The sequence below is a fragment of the Polyergus mexicanus genome, unplaced genomic scaffold, assembly GCF_030449975.1.
Source record: "Polyergus mexicanus isolate NDT 795.1 unplaced genomic scaffold, iyPolMexi1.0 SCAF_4, whole genome shotgun sequence".
In the NCBI taxonomy this organism is placed as follows: Eukaryota; Metazoa; Arthropoda; class Insecta; order Hymenoptera; family Formicidae; genus Polyergus; species Polyergus mexicanus.
Genome location: NW_027223324.1, coordinates 8,551,047 through 8,567,652, shown reverse-complemented (window position 1 = coordinate 8,567,652; position 16,606 = coordinate 8,551,047). Strand labels below are relative to the sequence as shown.

The 16,606-nt window shown below is 38.6% G+C and overlaps 1 long non-coding RNA gene across 1 annotated transcript in view; it reads right to left on the bottom strand.

Moving 5' to 3' along the window:
• The window catches only part of LOC138932393 (uncharacterized), a 200,257-nt gene extending 183,651 nt beyond the window's left edge, over positions 1-16,606 (bottom strand). The window contains exons 1-2 of the long non-coding RNA XR_011446767.1: positions 15,983-16,606; positions 15,741-15,852 (exon numbers count right to left, since the gene is read on the bottom strand). This is a non-coding gene — a long non-coding RNA (uncharacterized lncRNA). The remainder of the gene's footprint in view (positions 1-15,740; positions 15,853-15,982) is intronic.

Genomic DNA, 16,606 nt, shown 5'->3' with positions numbered 1-16,606 from the left:
TTATCTCGACGGGAAGATTCAGCGAAACGATTGTCGTTGGATAAGCGAAGGTGATTTAACGTCGCAGGCGAAACTGCTTATCTATAATCCGATGAGCGGGGGCGGTCGGTAAGTAAATGAAGCGGGAAACGAGAGAGACGGTCGAGCATTCGATGCAAATTGGCAATTTTTTCTCGTACGGCTCGCGGTAATTATTGGCAATTAGAGAACGGGGGCTCCCGATAAATGTTATTTACGATCACGATTATCCGGGGCGCGCCTAGTCGCCATAAGGTTCGCCTAACTACAACCTCCCAACCATCTAATTGACTGACGATTACTTTTGTTTGTACAAAATGCGGCACTTTATTGCTAGCGCAAACGGAAGCGCTCCCTCCTCCTGGATTGCCATTTCCTCCTTTCACGTTTATCTCACACGAAGTATAAATACGTATATTGCAATAAACAGAATATAATTACAGAAGAATATAATTACATTAAGCTCGCTTGGGGAGATTTATAATTTTATAATCCGGGACACCACATTTTATTTATTTTATATATCAGATAAAAAATATTGGAAGATCTATATAAAATATATATAAGAATATACACAGTATACATATTATAGATAAAATTCTGTCATGAATTATCGTCTAGCAATTAAGTTTTTCTTTTCCCCATACTTATTTACAGCAAAATCAAATTTTAAATACGAGAAAAAATTACATTTTCTTTATGCACGATGTATCGCAAAATATTTGAACTAATCTGACTCTGCCAATTATCTTGAATATATTGATAGAGTTTCTAAAAAATCGCTCTGTGAAGAAACTACGAATGTGGTAGATAACAAATCTGATAAGATTTTAGAAAGCAGACGAACACGCATTAGATGTTTATAATAAAAGCGACTAAAATTGATATATATTATTTATAAATTATATCGCTAATCATCTCGTCGACATTGTACAAAAAAAGGGAAGTGCGGACGATCGCGATTATTGGTATCTATTTACCCGTCGAAAATATATATCGAATCGCGTTCCTTCTTCTCGTTACTCGTTATTTCCGTTCGAATTATCCCCCGAGTTTAATCGCCAGCAAATTACCCCGTCGAAACGCAAAACTCCCTTGTAGCTACAAGCAACTTGGGAGGCGAGCTCGAGCGTTATTATCTAGCAACAATTTTTCCAGGCGCGCCCTTTCTTCGTCGCGATAATAAGAAAAAAAAAAAGGACGCGGGTGTGTAACGTCGCGACGGGTTTGCGTAAATCACACAAATCACGTATCGTACAGAAGAACCCGGGGTGGAGGGAGGAGTGGGAGGATCGCGGCTCTTTTCCGCGATCTCCGAAACAATATTATTACTAAAAGCCGTCGCGATCTCGTCGTCGACTGCTTCGCGCGCGCGGCAGCGAGTACGCGCGAAGAGAAACGGTGGTCCGGAGGAGCGATTAATTAAAAGAACAAAAACTGTTTTCATAAAATTCATTTGCGGAAATATGCGCCGACTGAAATAATATCCGGCTGCCGATGGGAACCGCGTGTCCCGTTCCGGCATGGCCGCTTGGTATAGCTCGTATCGTCTCGTCTCGTCGCGACCGAGTATAAAAAAGTGAAGCGGATGAAAATGAAGGCTGCGCGCGCTATGTAAAAGTTTTCGCATTTTTTTGTGTCCGCTACGACCGGAGCATAACAGTCGTGTGTATAAACGGAATTCGTGCGGCCGCTTGAGCTTTAAGTTGAGCGCGTTGATATTAAAGTTTGTTTCGCGCGAAATCAATTGTATGCTCCTGAGAATGTAGTTATCTCACATCACTTCATCAATTTTTCATTGAAATTTAATTTACATTTCATAAGACGATTCCTAAAAGTCTTTTCAAATTAAGAATGTTCTTTAAATAGCGAGATCAAATTTGGTATTAATATTTTTATCGTTTTTTCAAAAAATTTATTAACTTTCATTTTCTTTTCATCTTTTGTTCTTCCTTTGCATCAGAGGTTCTTAAGCGATAACTTCTTAAGGAAGCATTTTTCGACTCGCGTTTATAGAAAATTTTTTCTATTAAATTTCCTATAAGATCTCAAAGTCTGGCTGGAACGTTCGGGGCCATCCTGTATATATATAACTTATGTTAATTTTTTAATATTATTTATTTATGATATAATTATGATTTCTGCTACGTTGATTGATGTAACATTAAATAACGAAAAAAATTATTAGAAAATAAATGGCACTCAAAAATCTTTTAGAATTTGAGCAAATTACAAATATTACTCTATGAAGTAAAAGATTAATCCTTAAATGACAATATCATACATTAATGAAAATAAATATTAAGAATATTAAAAATATTCGTATATCTATCATTCTATTTTACTGTAACTCTTTAACAGATATTCGTAGCAGTTATCTATTCATAACCACACTGTATTGCACTTGTAATTTCGTCAGTGATCTGTAACATGTATGGCTTCGTTCCCGCTTAATAAAGCACAGATACGCTTAGGCGCAAACTTCCCGAATACACATATACTCTCGCAACACGATCATTTATCTGACTCTAACTGATTGAATGAAAAATGTATAGTTTGGAGCGCGCCGCACGAGTCTATAGAAGCTGTGAATGAAAAGTCTACGCTTAAAGTGTCAATAACTGCAATCCTATATGTGCATCCGTCTGTGTTAAAATAACCACCTGTCCGCCATCGAGGCAACCTCGCAAAGTAAACCGTTTCCACTCGCGAATAGAAACATTTAATATCGAAATATCTCGATATTTTAATAACACAAACACGGTACGATAATTGCGCAAACCAATTACGATATAAATTTGGCATGCTTGTGCTTAATATAGTTTTGAAATTTCATCGATAATTCGTCCCGAAATTGTGAATACTTGCTCGATTTGTCCGCGCTCACGTCCGTTCCTCTCATCGTCATTCATTCGTAAAAATCTCTCTCCGCGCCTTTCTGAATCCCGGAGTGTTCTTTCCTTTCTCGCATTCCGTACCCCTCGCTCTCTCCTCTCCTCTCCTCTCCTCTCCTCTTCTCGCCCCATCATTTCGCAGCGGCACGTGATTTAAGCGGGCGTAAAAACGGCCGTTAAAAAACAAGAAAGCTCCTTAACTCTCACTTTGATTGGCCAACTCGGTTTATTAAAACGTCTCGCGCGCGACACGGCCGTTATCCCGTTTTTTCTTTTCCCTTTTCTTTTTTTTACCTCTTCAACGTCCTCTCGTTCTCGTAACGTTAACCTCTCGAATGTCCGTCGAGGCCGTATTTTTATATTTAGTTGCCTTCTTCCTCGCCCCGGCCTGCCCTTTTCTTTGTCGAGTTTTACTGCTTCTTCTGAGCGTACTCGACTCAAGCGATACCACTAGGCGCATTCGACCCTTTCGTTAATGACACTTCTCGAAACTGCGAACGCGAATTTATCTTCGTGGCCTCGTTAACGGCCGTATTAAGCGACCGTCATGAGTAACCGAAACAATGTGGCGAAAATGTCTTGGTGAATAATCTCGATTCAGTCCTGAGTGTAAATGGTAAGATAGTCTATTTCACATAAATCGTAGAAAGATGATAAAATTATACAGCAATAAAACAAAATAGTAAAAATATGTTAGAATATAATGCATAGACATAACGCATATCAAAAGTGTTAAAAAATAATACATTCGAGATATGTATATAATAAAAATTCATCTTTCAATTTTTACTATATATTATAACTAATTAGCACAGAATCCCTTTCTAAAAAAAGGCATGAAACCTCGAATTCGAATATATCGAAGCGTTGAAGCCTCTTTTCCGCGATGCTGACTGGCTGTCTCGCTTGTGCGCTGAGATTTTCTTCATTCGTGTTATTTGCATCTGTCAAATCATGCGAATTTTAACAATTTGACAATTTGTGAAAGAAAAAGTTAAAGTTACGAAAGAAAAGTTAAAAAAATTGGAAAATGTCCATAAATAAAAGCGCGCGCGCGGTAATTCGCTCCATAGGTTTTGAAAAATAATCCAGTTAATAAATAATTTCAAATGTATCGAAAAATGTTTTTTCGGCAATTGACGCCTTAAAACGATATATTCGAGTTCGAGATTTCATGCCTTTTTTAGAAACGGAATATATCTCTATATTCCGCGACATTTGAACTTATACAATATTTAGTTTAGTTACAATTTACGTAGCATACGATTTAATCTTAATCCCTCTCCTTTTTCCCCGTGTGTCGCATAGAATTCTATGATTATTTATTGCATTCCATGATTATGCACACTCCACACAGTTATATAGTGTTCTTTTTACTTTAATAAATATAATATTTATCTCAACTGCTGTGTATCGTATAAGCGAAAGTCACGTTTCATAGAAAATATCTGTATCTTTTTTCACTCCTCGTCCCCTTTCCTCCTCGGCTCATTTTCTTCCTTTCTCTTTCTTTCATGTCTCTTTTCTGAAATATTAATTAATAAGGCAACTTTCGTCGGACGAGATACTTGCTGCTAATTAAGAAATACCTACCGCGTGCTCTTTTCCAGCGCCGGGGCGAGGAGGTGGAAAAATAAGAGGTAGAAATTCCACGCTGCTCTGGCACCCTTGAAACGAGGTAAACTTAATCCTCGGCCAAGTTAAACCAACTGCTAAGCTTTTCATTATGCCAAGAGCGAGCGAAAAGAGAAGAGAAGAACGGAACCCGGTTGTGGGGCACCGCTTCTCGTTAATGCCGGAAACCTCGCACTAATATCGCATTTTCGAAAACGTAATTTTATGCTTATATCTTATTGAAGCTAAATATGCGGATGCATTCGAAATCGGAATGTATTCATGGCGATGGAAATACAAGTAATATATCTAGGAGAAAATCGATCACGATAATATCGATGACATAATGTGCGAAGCGGATGACAGATGACAGATGATTATAGAATGCGTGCGCACAAAAAGGCAATATAAAAATATAACAAATATCGATCAGATCAATTTTCACGACAATCGAGATATATGCATTAACGAGAAAACGATATCCCCGTCTCATTCGCGTGAGATTTCCCGCGAGCGAGATTACGAACGAGCTTAGGGTTACTCGCTTAAGGACGACGGCATAATTCCGGACGACGGAGAGCAGTTCCTAGGAAGCTTGATGCGTCCCAGGAGTGCCCTCGGCGAGTGTTTTTCCGTGATGAGGACGAAGAATCGACGGCGAGAAAAAAGCCGAAACTTCGAATTCGCGTGCGACGAAAGTGCGCGAAAGGCGACGAAAAGTTTTACGAGCTCGCCAGGCGCGCTGGCCGACGGCTGGTTTGAATTGCATCAATTAAAAAAAGCCGTTCCGCAAAAATTCCATAACGCCGCGTCGCGGCGTGACGCGACGAACGGGGGAAAAGGGACGAAAAGAGAGAGAGTGCCCCCGCCGCGTCAAATGTCCGAGCTCTTTTGCTGCTTTTCCGCGTTTCCGCGCGGCGGTAAAGCCCTTTTATTCGTTCGCGACGCGTTTTGTCGCACGGCCGATAACGACCGGCTGCCACGACTTAGGCATCAGTCGCAATTAATCCGCGCACGTTGATTTCCCAGATTTATTATTAATTGACATGCGCGGGGCCGTTAAATAAATTTTACCACAAAAATGTCAAATAAATTTTATTTTATGCGCCTGCGAAATTTATATATGCGGAGATTATAAGTGTATAAAAACATATGGACGATATAGATCGATCGATACTGACATATCGGAAGAATTTATCAGTAAATTTCAGAGTAAAGATTCCTCTGACGCTTTGTACAGTTTCCAAGCAGAAAAGGGAGACAAGTAGCAGACTTACGTGTGTCTCTCGCAGTCGATACTGGTTGTTCGCCGTCTATAGAGACGCGAATAACGTAACAACGATACAACGCGCGCGCAAAAGTATGCATACGTAAGCGGAAGTCAAAGCATCCGAACTATCTTTTCATTTTGCTTTGTCCCGCCCGCGAGGCGAAATATATGCGTATATGTATATGAAAATATGTGAAAAGGGTCGTCTATCTTGAGCGAGGGTGGCGGGCGACGGGGAAATGCCGTCAGTCGGACAAACAATTTTCCTGCAACTGTCGTCTCGCTCGTAGGTAACAGAAAGGGGTGAATTTAAAAAGGATGAAAATCGGCGAGTTTCTGGCTAGGTGCTTTCTACGATTTTGCGTCTCTATACGACGAATATATGCGACTAATATTTTGAAACAGAATAAAAAGACCTATATATCTTTGATACAATATAGTTACTTCCCTTAATCGTGGCGATATTCCAGATATTTCAATTTCACGCGATGGAAACAAAAGTCGAATTGCGAATTTTAAAACGAAGCTAAAAATACTCGAACAATTTATCGCAGAACAAAGTATCGGATGCCTCAAAACTCGCCATTTCTCTCGTACGATTCTCATACGAAGAAAGAAAGCGAAAAACTTTTTCATAAAAAGAGATGTGAATACCGAGGTAAAAAAGCTATTCTAAATCGTGGCGTTTCCATAGGAGGTAATTTGATTAGCTCGAGTTGTCGCACGCGAGACTGAAATAATCTCAGCGGAACACTAGGCGAACAAATACCACTTAATTGCTTTATGGCCTTTTCGCGAAAGGAAAAGAATCTCGACCGCGTCGCGAAAGGCGCTCGAGGAAGTTCAAAGGTTTCGATGCGAGAAAGACGAAGAAGCCTTTGAAAAATCATGAGGCGAAAGAACTCGTTACCTATCCTCATTCTCTCCCTCCTTCTTTTCCCTTGGCAAGAAGTGAGCACTTTTTCAATCGCGCGACTCGTAACTCAATTTAGACATAAATCACTTAACTGGTGCTACAGATGGAGAAGAAGAATAAAAGAGAGAGAGAGAGAGAGAGAGAGAGAGAGAGAGAGAAATGTATTACGTGTCACATCGAAAAAAAAACTATCTTTTCGCACAACATTACGTGTGAAAGGAAAATTTGTAAGAAAAATTGAACTTTTTACTATGACAAAGAAAAAGTTAAAAAAGAGACTAATAAAAGAAAACTGAAGAATTACAAGACATAATAGTGTTAATTTTCTTCCAATTTGAGATATTTAATTAAATAAGGCAAAAAGTAAGATTATAAAAAATAAAAAAGCGATAGAAATTTCTGCGAAATATTACCAAGCTGATCTAATAATGTGAGCGATACGTTAAGATATAGAAAAGTTCGCCTATAAACAATCTATCCAAGATTAATCTTAGTTCCGTTATTCTATTCGATTTAGAGTCGACTGATGTGAATCAATAATAGTCAATCTTTCATGCAAATTAGTTTAGGAATTTGGAATTGGAATTCACGTAGCATGAAAATAGTGTGAGAATAATTACCTACGTAAATCTTATTTACTAATCAAATCGTGAATTTAATACATATAATTTTTGACATCTGATAAACCTACGCGACAGTCTCTTTAAATATTCGCGTAAATGACGATAAAAGATCACATTACTTGCGCGATTATATGTTGCATAGCTTAAAATAACGAGATTCTAACGGTGAGGCGCGACTGTAAAATTTCTGCGATTTTATTATTTAGTACTTTGTCAGATTCCGGATTTATCAGATCGTTCAGATTTCACTCGCTCTCTTTACGTGACATTAGACAGACTTGCGGCTACTCGACGACGACAACAACGACTTGTCTCTTAAAAGGAGTAACACGGAGGGAAGATGAAGGGAGAGGGCGATTCTTCCGCGGGAGTTCTCGAATGAATCGAGCAATCTTGAGGTCTTTTGTTTTCGAGAACTGCCACTTGTAAATATAATTACCCCGCCGTACCGCACTCCCTTTGGCTCACTACCACCCCCGCCTTCCCACTGTTCCTCTTTCCACCCTTTTGCCCTACTACGCCGTTGTCTCTAATTTGATTCCGCGGTTGTTTTCACCCATCCCCACACCCTCTCCCTCCTTTCTTCTCCTCTACCTATCCACCAGAATACTTCCTCTCCGCTCCGGCGTTCCGTTCTGTTATGGGCGCTTCGCCCACGCATTGTCTCTTGTCTCTTCATTCAAATTACCCTCGGCTTTCCCATTCTCGCGCCGGTACATCTCGCTGCCGTAGCCCCTTCCCGCCCTCCCCTCCCTTCCCTCCCCGACCCCGTCGTTCCGGCCTCCTGTCGCTATTCCTCGCTGGGCTCGCACCAGCCTCGCAGTTTTCACCCTTATTGTTGCGGTTTTATTGAATCCGCTATGCATTGTCCGCGCGCGAGCGAGACGCCGCTGTTGTTCAAAGAAAATTGGTGCGCGGTTCGAAAACGCGCCCCCTCGCCCCCGTTCTCGTCCTCATCTCTCTCTCTCTCTCTCTCTCTCTCTCTCTCTCTCTCTCTCTCTCTCTCTCTCTCTCTCTCTCTCTCTCTCTCTCTCTCTCTCTCTCTCTCTCTCTCTCTCTCTCTCTGTCTCTTTCTCTCTCTCGCATCTCATCCTCCGTCGCCGCGCTTTTCTGTTCATCTTTCAGCCGGTCGCGCGGCTCGCCCGCGAGATCGCGTTTCACGGCGGCATAAATACGGTGAAAGGATCGACGACGTAATGTCGTAACGTCCTTTTGTCCTTTGGTCACGTCATGCTGCCATGTATCGAGTCGGTACCGTATGTCTGACCTTTTACGTAAGCATATTATTTTCTGGGTAGTAATAGATAACAGTCCTCAAAGACGAGTGGCGATTATAAAGCACATTATAATATAATAATCTGTATCAGAAACATCACACAATCGACTATAATTTGATATTTTTCACAGGAGCTGAACAACTGAAAAAAATTTTAGAAATGCAAGTTCTTGTATACATATAAATTGTCTTTTATCTCTGTGTCGATTGTTTAATATAAAATTAATTAAGAAACAAATTTTATATACGCTATATTGAATAACATTTGACCATACAGGGATGCTTTTATCACAAAAGCACATTGTTTTATGGTTTAATGAAACACTCGAATAAGACCTTTACAATAGCGTAGAACAAAATGTGTCGCGAGCCGTGTTTGAATCTCCGGCGTTTTCGCTGAGAATCCATAAGTTCGTTTCGGAGCAGCGGGGGATGGAAAAAAGGGCGCTTAATAGCCGTCAGCCTCGTGGCTGTTGACTCGTGTAATGAAAATCAAGAGTAATCGAGAGGGCGATGGCTTTTGTCGGGGACGCATGAATTTCGACGGACGACCATTAATTATTCGAAATTAAATATCCTTCGCCAGCTTTAATTAAAATGTTTACGATATCGTTCAACTGGCTTATCGGCGACATTTCGCGCTGTTGATATATTAAAAACAAGCGATTTCATTCATCACGAGCGCGCCGATATTTTTCGTTTACATATATTCGACCTACATAGAACCGTGAAAAAAAAAAATTATTTTACTATTAAAAAATATTTTGCTCGACCGTGCAATATCGAGTATCCAGAATAACATCTCGTCACTGGTACCGCGAATCGTTGCTGCTTCCTCATTTCAAAATCGGCTAGTATACCAATTATTCGCGAACTCTCACAGGTAATATTCCCGTAATTAAAATTCCGTCTTCTCCCGAGAGTCGGTCCTTCAACCTCCACCACCGCTGACTCTTGCGAGCAAACGATTCTTGTTTGTCTTGCAAACAAAGGGTTTCTCGCGAGGGTCGGAGAAACGTCGCGCGATAGAATGACGGCGGTCGGTGAGGGTGGTAGTGCGGAGAGAGGGACGGGGAGATAGAAAGGTGGTGCGGTGGAAAACGTAGGAGCAGAATTATTACATCTTTTGTCCGAAGGCTCGAAGGAATCGCCCGGTTCGCGAAATTACGCGATCGCGATTCAGCCGCGATTGCGGACGCCGAGTGCCGTACGTGGGGGTCGCCCAAGTCCCTTTGTTAGTTTTGTGACTAATTTCCGCCGGATAATCCGCTTCAATTCGGACTCTTCGCCAACGGTGTCCGCGGTCGTTCCGGAAAACTTGGATATGGTATATTTCACGCTTCTGTGACAGAAATCCTCGCCAGTTACCAGAGCGATTCTTAATCGCGTGTTAGTATCCTGCAGGAGATGTATGTACGAATATATTTTTCTATAATTTTTCTATAATTAGTTTTTTCTTTCACGTATAGGACGTAATTTTCTTTTCAATTGTACAATCAATAACGAACCACCCTATATGTTCGAGGACATAATTTTGCGTGCGCTCGTATAACTTTTTCGATAAATTACGAGTGAAAGTTTAATCTTCAAAAATTTAATAATATTCAACAATAGAAGTAGAGCAAAAGCGCTCGTTATTTTTCTTTTTCTTAAACTCAAAACTGACAATTTCTCCATCGGGCAATTAAACGAGAGATTGCCACAGTATATAATGGACTTTAAAATTTAATACCTATCTGACGCTCGCTGCCCCGTCGCCGATCCACCCGTTCGGGCGAGTTTAATTCTTGTAGGTCCCATCGGTAACTTTATCGCGAGAAATTGCCACGCTCCGGAAACCGTCGTTACAGCATCGTTACCGTAAGAACTTACTACGGGCATTGTTACGGCTAATGGTACCGAACTTGGTTAACTTTCAGTTTTACCGTCGATTCGGATTAAGAATTTATGATAACGACTGGTTCTCGGTCTATTATCCACCGCGAAGGGGCGAGCGAGACGTTTTCCAGCGTCGCGCTTTAATTACGACACTCGAACAGTTATTTTTCCATCTACGGGGACATTACATCGTGTTAGGGGATGTTTATCGTTATACCATGTAAGCACTTTCGTGCTTGGGATTGATACAGATGATGCGGAGAGCAAGCACAGCGTCGCGTATCTGTTGCCGTGGCAAAAAACCTTAAAAGCTTTATCACGTATCGAGGATTCTTTTCCGCAACTTCAAAAAAAAAAAAAAAAAAAAAAAAACTTATTTCGTAAAATATCTATACTGTCTTTTATAATTCTCGAATTGTGAAAGTTTTTTTAACACAAAATATATTAAATAATAGAAGTTTTAAATAGTTTTTTTTCTTTTCTTGCGTTTCTATTCCCCCATTTCTTTTCGCGATAGCGTGATACAGCTTTAAAAGTATTCGACGAGAATAAAAACGCCGTTGGTCGAAGAAAAGATGCTAGTCTCGTGTGTCATCTTAATCCAAGGACCTCTCGCCGACAGGCAATTGCATTAACGAAGAAACATGGCGCGACAAGAGTGAACGTGCGCGATCAGAGGCCAGAAGTTATAACTCCACTCGACTCTATTTTTATCCTCCTGCCTGCCCGCCCGTCCGAAAGTACACCCGTGGCGTGGCAACTTCTTCGCAGTCGGCTAACTTCTGCTAATAATGGCGAGACATTAATTTCGTGCGATTGGGCCCGGCGGACGGCCGCGACAAAGGCAACAAACGGGATGGCTTGTCGACGGGGGAGGGGGAGTCTCGAGCGAGATGATCCTCTCTCGTTTTCTCCTCGGTTCTTCCTCGTGCGCGACGACGAGCCCTCCCTCGCTCGAGCATTCGAATTCTCTCTGCGACGAGAGGAGAAAGCGAAAGAGAGATAGGGATAGAGCAAGGATATGCCGTTTTAACCCTTCTTCTTTACGTCGCGCCAGTATAATCCTCTTCCCCTCTCCACCGAAACGGAGCGGTCTGTATAATCGCGCCACACTGCTGTTCCCGTGGGAGCCGTTACTCCCGACACGATTCTCCGAAGGACGAAACGACGAAAAGTTTAATGAGTCCGCCTACCGCGCATTCTCGGTCGCTAAGATTACCGCTACCATCGTTCCCTCTTATGATCCTGATTTGCGAGGATCGCGAGATTTATTTGCGAAGATGCCGCGAAAAAGGTTTAATTCTTCCAATCAATAACCATTTTTTTTTTTTTTTTTTTACCATGCCTTTGCGCTTGCTTCAATTATGAGCAATGAGATAAAATGGAATTTTTATAAATTAAAAGAAAGATTGTACGTACATAGCAGGCGTTTCTCGCCTCGCCTTTATTAATTTTATATTTTGAAACATGATGAGGAAGATATAGGAGAAATTTTTTTTTAAATATAACGCCAATAGAAATTTACGTGAGATGTGTAAAATTAATAATACAACCGAAAAGATATAATAATTCCATACAAAGGAAAATTAAATTTCAAATCAATTCGTATTGTTAATTATTAAACATCTAGAAAGATTGAAAGAGGAAATATTTCTTACATTTCTTGCATTTTCGTATACATTGTCATGTATTGAATTAATAATTAATCTTTCGCTTTAAGAGAATCAATTATCGATAAGCGTAAGCCCACATTCGGCCAAGTTGAATTGATTGATTAGATCGAAGGATAATCATCAATCATACGCGTTACCTACATGGCCATCAGTGCGGCGCAATTATACCGGATGGGTCCTGTAGTCTATCGAAACTGGGGAAGATGTAACGTAAGATCCTATTTCGCAACGTTTCGCAGAGCAAGCGCCACTAGACACTAATGGGCCGTCTTAAATATGTAAGGGTAGTCTGCCCACCGGGTGCGGGTAACAATAAACTAACACTTAAGACATACTTTGGGACACAATGCCAAGTCACACCCTTTGTGCTAACGATCTCACCTACGAGCTTCCTACATTGAGTCATGTATCCACGTGCTGCGAATAGCCTAATACGCGAAATTGCTTTTTATAAAATTTACCAACTATATCTTTATCATTTTATCAATTAAACGTTAATATATATACATATCTCTCTTATTTAATATATGAATAATTATTTGTAAAATATTTCACGTTGTCTATTATAATGTAATTATAATGTAATTATAATGGTACACACATGTTTCATTATATATAATATATTTTGAATTCATAAAAAAAAAGCTTAAGCGAGTTTTAATAGAATATTCCGATATATGAATTTCCTTCAATTCGATACGGACCGATATTTTTATTTTTATTTAATTAGAAAATGATTATAAGATATGATTCTTTTACTTTCTATTTTATGTCCATGCGTACATTTTCGCTAAAAGCCCGGGTATTACGTATTCAGGCTAAGCCGTCCGAACGGAGTCTCGACAACGACGGGCGTACGTTTTCTTTAGAGGCGAACGATACGAGCCGCGACTCTGGCACGTCATAAAAGCTAACAATGATGGAAATATTAGTTCTTAAAGCCGCACGGGGTGTCGTTAACGACTCTCATGTTGAAGCCGCGACTTCGCGAGAAGTTGCCGCTCCCTTGACGACCGTCGAATCTCTTTACAATTTTTCCGCGTCTTACATTTCTCTCTCTCTATCTCTCTCTCTCTCTTTTTTTCTCTCTGTCTCTTCCTCTCTTTTTTTTCCGCGTACGATACGAATCACAGTTATAACTTCCCATAATTTCTTTTCCCATTGTAATATCGCGGCAAACTGATAAAAAAAAGGAGAGCGAATAGACTTTGCTTTTCGGAGTTAGGTCTTAATCACATCGTTTCCCGAGTGCTCTCGGTGCACGTTGTCAAGATATAAGCATAAAGTACGCGATAAAAAGCGAGATAGAGCGCGATAAAAATAGTAGAGGACTATCGTACACATATTTTGTTAGACATCATAAATGCATTTTCATTATTGCGTAGAAATTTTTCGAAAAAAAAAAAAATCACTTGCGTTTCCCGCTATCTATACATACTATGTATATAAAACTGTTAAATATTTTGAAGCAAATATCAATCATATTGCAAATATGATCTTAGATCAATAGAGATGAAATATACAAAATAAAAGTCGCAATATCATCATGGCGATCAATTTCGGTAAATACGGTAGGCGGAACATTTTTTCGGGGAAACGAAATCTCTTTCGGTATATCCTTAAATTCGGTCTGTCGCGTTGTTTGCGAACGACCGACCGATAACGCCGGACCATTATAAATTTAAGCGCTTTTAGCGAAAGCTACGTTAGGTCACAGCCGTTTCGCACGCAAGCTGCACTTTGCATGCCGCATTCCGGACGGCTTGCCACCCTTGTTTCAGCTGACCAAGTGGTGTTGCGCTCAAAGTCCGAATGCATAATTAATCGGGTTATCAATTAAAGGCGCACTGCCCTCTCTAAAGACCCTATCGATTACTTATTTATATCAATACATTACAGCTAGTCGATAATAAATAAACGCTTGGTGCTGGCATTAATCGGTAAATAATTAAATTCGATTAATTTAAAGACAAGTTGCTATTAAATTAAATTTGATTGTTCAATTCAATTTTTTCTAAGATTTACTCGATTTACTTCAGCTCTTTTTCCAACTAAAATTCTGTTAAAATGATACTCATACAAACTTAATTAAAGAATGAATTCTGTTACGTATTTAAAAATTATATCTATAATTTTATATTATTTTATAAAACTTCATTTTCTATTGTTTAATACACAAAAGATATTAATATTCCGATTATATATTGATATAATTACCATTGTTACTGATTTGATTTCTAATATTATATCAATGTATATATAATATGGGATTTTTTGTATAAAGTAATGTGATGCGTATTTATATCGGAGCAAAAATTATTTGATCCGTGTTGTTTGGCAATAATCCAAAATATATACAATGCCGCGTAACCCAACAGTTTATATATAAAGATTAAATTATTAATTGATCTGTTATGCTTCGTATAGCCTGTTATAATATTTGACAGGTAATAAAGAATAATAATAATCATTGCATTACACAATAAACAGTAGATAGTCCGAAATAAATCCACAATCAACATTAAATTTGATTTTTCAAAAACAGTTATATTATTTTTCGATACGTGCAAAAATGTATATAAGAATTATTTGCACAGAAATCGAATTGTAATATATAAAACAAAATCTCATATATAGCGTGTAAAATATGGTAGAAAGTACAGTACAAGATAGATATATTTTATTAACACAATATTTCCTATTAAAATAATTGCCATATCTTTATTTTCAAAATTTTAACATTAAAGATATCTTGCTTCGATTGTCAAATTATTATTTATAAATTTTATTAATTTGTTATTTGCTCATCAAAGACTTATAGCAATACAAAAAAAAAATTTGCATTACATCAATATTTTTTTATGTTTAATTAAGCGTAAAGCAACATTTTAATAATAGATTACGGGTATCGTTCAAAGCATTTGTTTCACTTTATTCATGATTCATTATATTCGCGTGACTAATTGCTCATTTAATTTGTTCGCAACGGTTTAATATCATCGCGTTTTGACAAGCGTTTCATATCATCTTGAACATTCTGATTAAATAGCGGAAATGTAGAAAAGAATAGTAAACATCGGATACTAAAATACAAAACAAATAAAATTATATATATATATATTATATATTATTAATATTATAATTATATTTCTTTCTATTATATATTTAAAACCGTAAGATACGATCAAAGAAATATTTATTCCCATTTTCTTTTTATTATTTAAAGTATCTAAAATATAGGAATTTTACAAAAGAATTCTCGAATTAATGTTTGATGGCGAATCAATCGATTCAAGAGTGTATATATTAAAAGTATGCGTTTTCATAGACCGAGGCGTCCTCCCTTGGGATGTTAATATCGCGATAGATTAGATACCGATAAGTCAGATACCATAATTGTAATTAACGATTGAAGGTAAATAAAAGTAGATTTACCGATGAGCAAATAATAAATTGTATTACCGATGGAGATAGATACCAATATATATATATATATATTTACCAATGTTCGAGTAATAGATCATCGATAAAATAATCTACTACAATTATACAAAACGATGATAGAAAGATATAAATACCTGACAATAACTCATACCATTGCTGCACTTCAGGAGAAGGTTGAAGTATATGCGTAGACTTTTTCATTGATAAAATCTTTCCTTGTTCATATATATACAGATCGCCAATCACCTAAAATTATATATATATATATATATATATATATAAAAAATTGTTAGTTAATAATATATTTCTAAATAATATTGCCTAAATAATATTATCTAATATTTTAACTAAAATAGTTTTAAAACTTCATTTTTACCTTGTATATGAAAAGTATTGCAATTAAAATTTACGCTATGTCGACGATTTCGATAATTGCACTAATACGCGACGAACTCCCGACACTTTACGAAATATTCGCGATAAATATTCGCGCGCGAGATTCACTTTTACGATAGAAATCATCGCAAGAAATACGAAACGCCGGATTCGGAAGAAATCTTCACCGCCCTCCTCCTCTCGCCCCCTCCCACCCCGCCGTAAGGATCGCCGGAACGACGATATCGCGATATCAGCGTTATCGGCAAGTATACGGGGCATTTGATACACTACGACACTTTACGAAACACCTGCGATACGTATATTCGTCCGCGAGACTCATTTTTACGGTAGGAATCTCTCGCGAGAGATACGGAACAGATTCCGATGAAATCTCAACTCACCTCCCCCCTCCCTCCCGCCTCTCTAAGATCAACGGAAAATCGATGTTACACGATATAACAATATTTAGCGATCATACGTGGCTATTAATAGACTATGAAGAACCTCCGATACTTTACGAAACACCTGTGACAGGTTATTCGACGGCGAGACTCACATTTAGACAGTAATAATCGCGAAAAATACGGAGAGAATTCGGATGAGACTTTTGTCGTGACGCGCG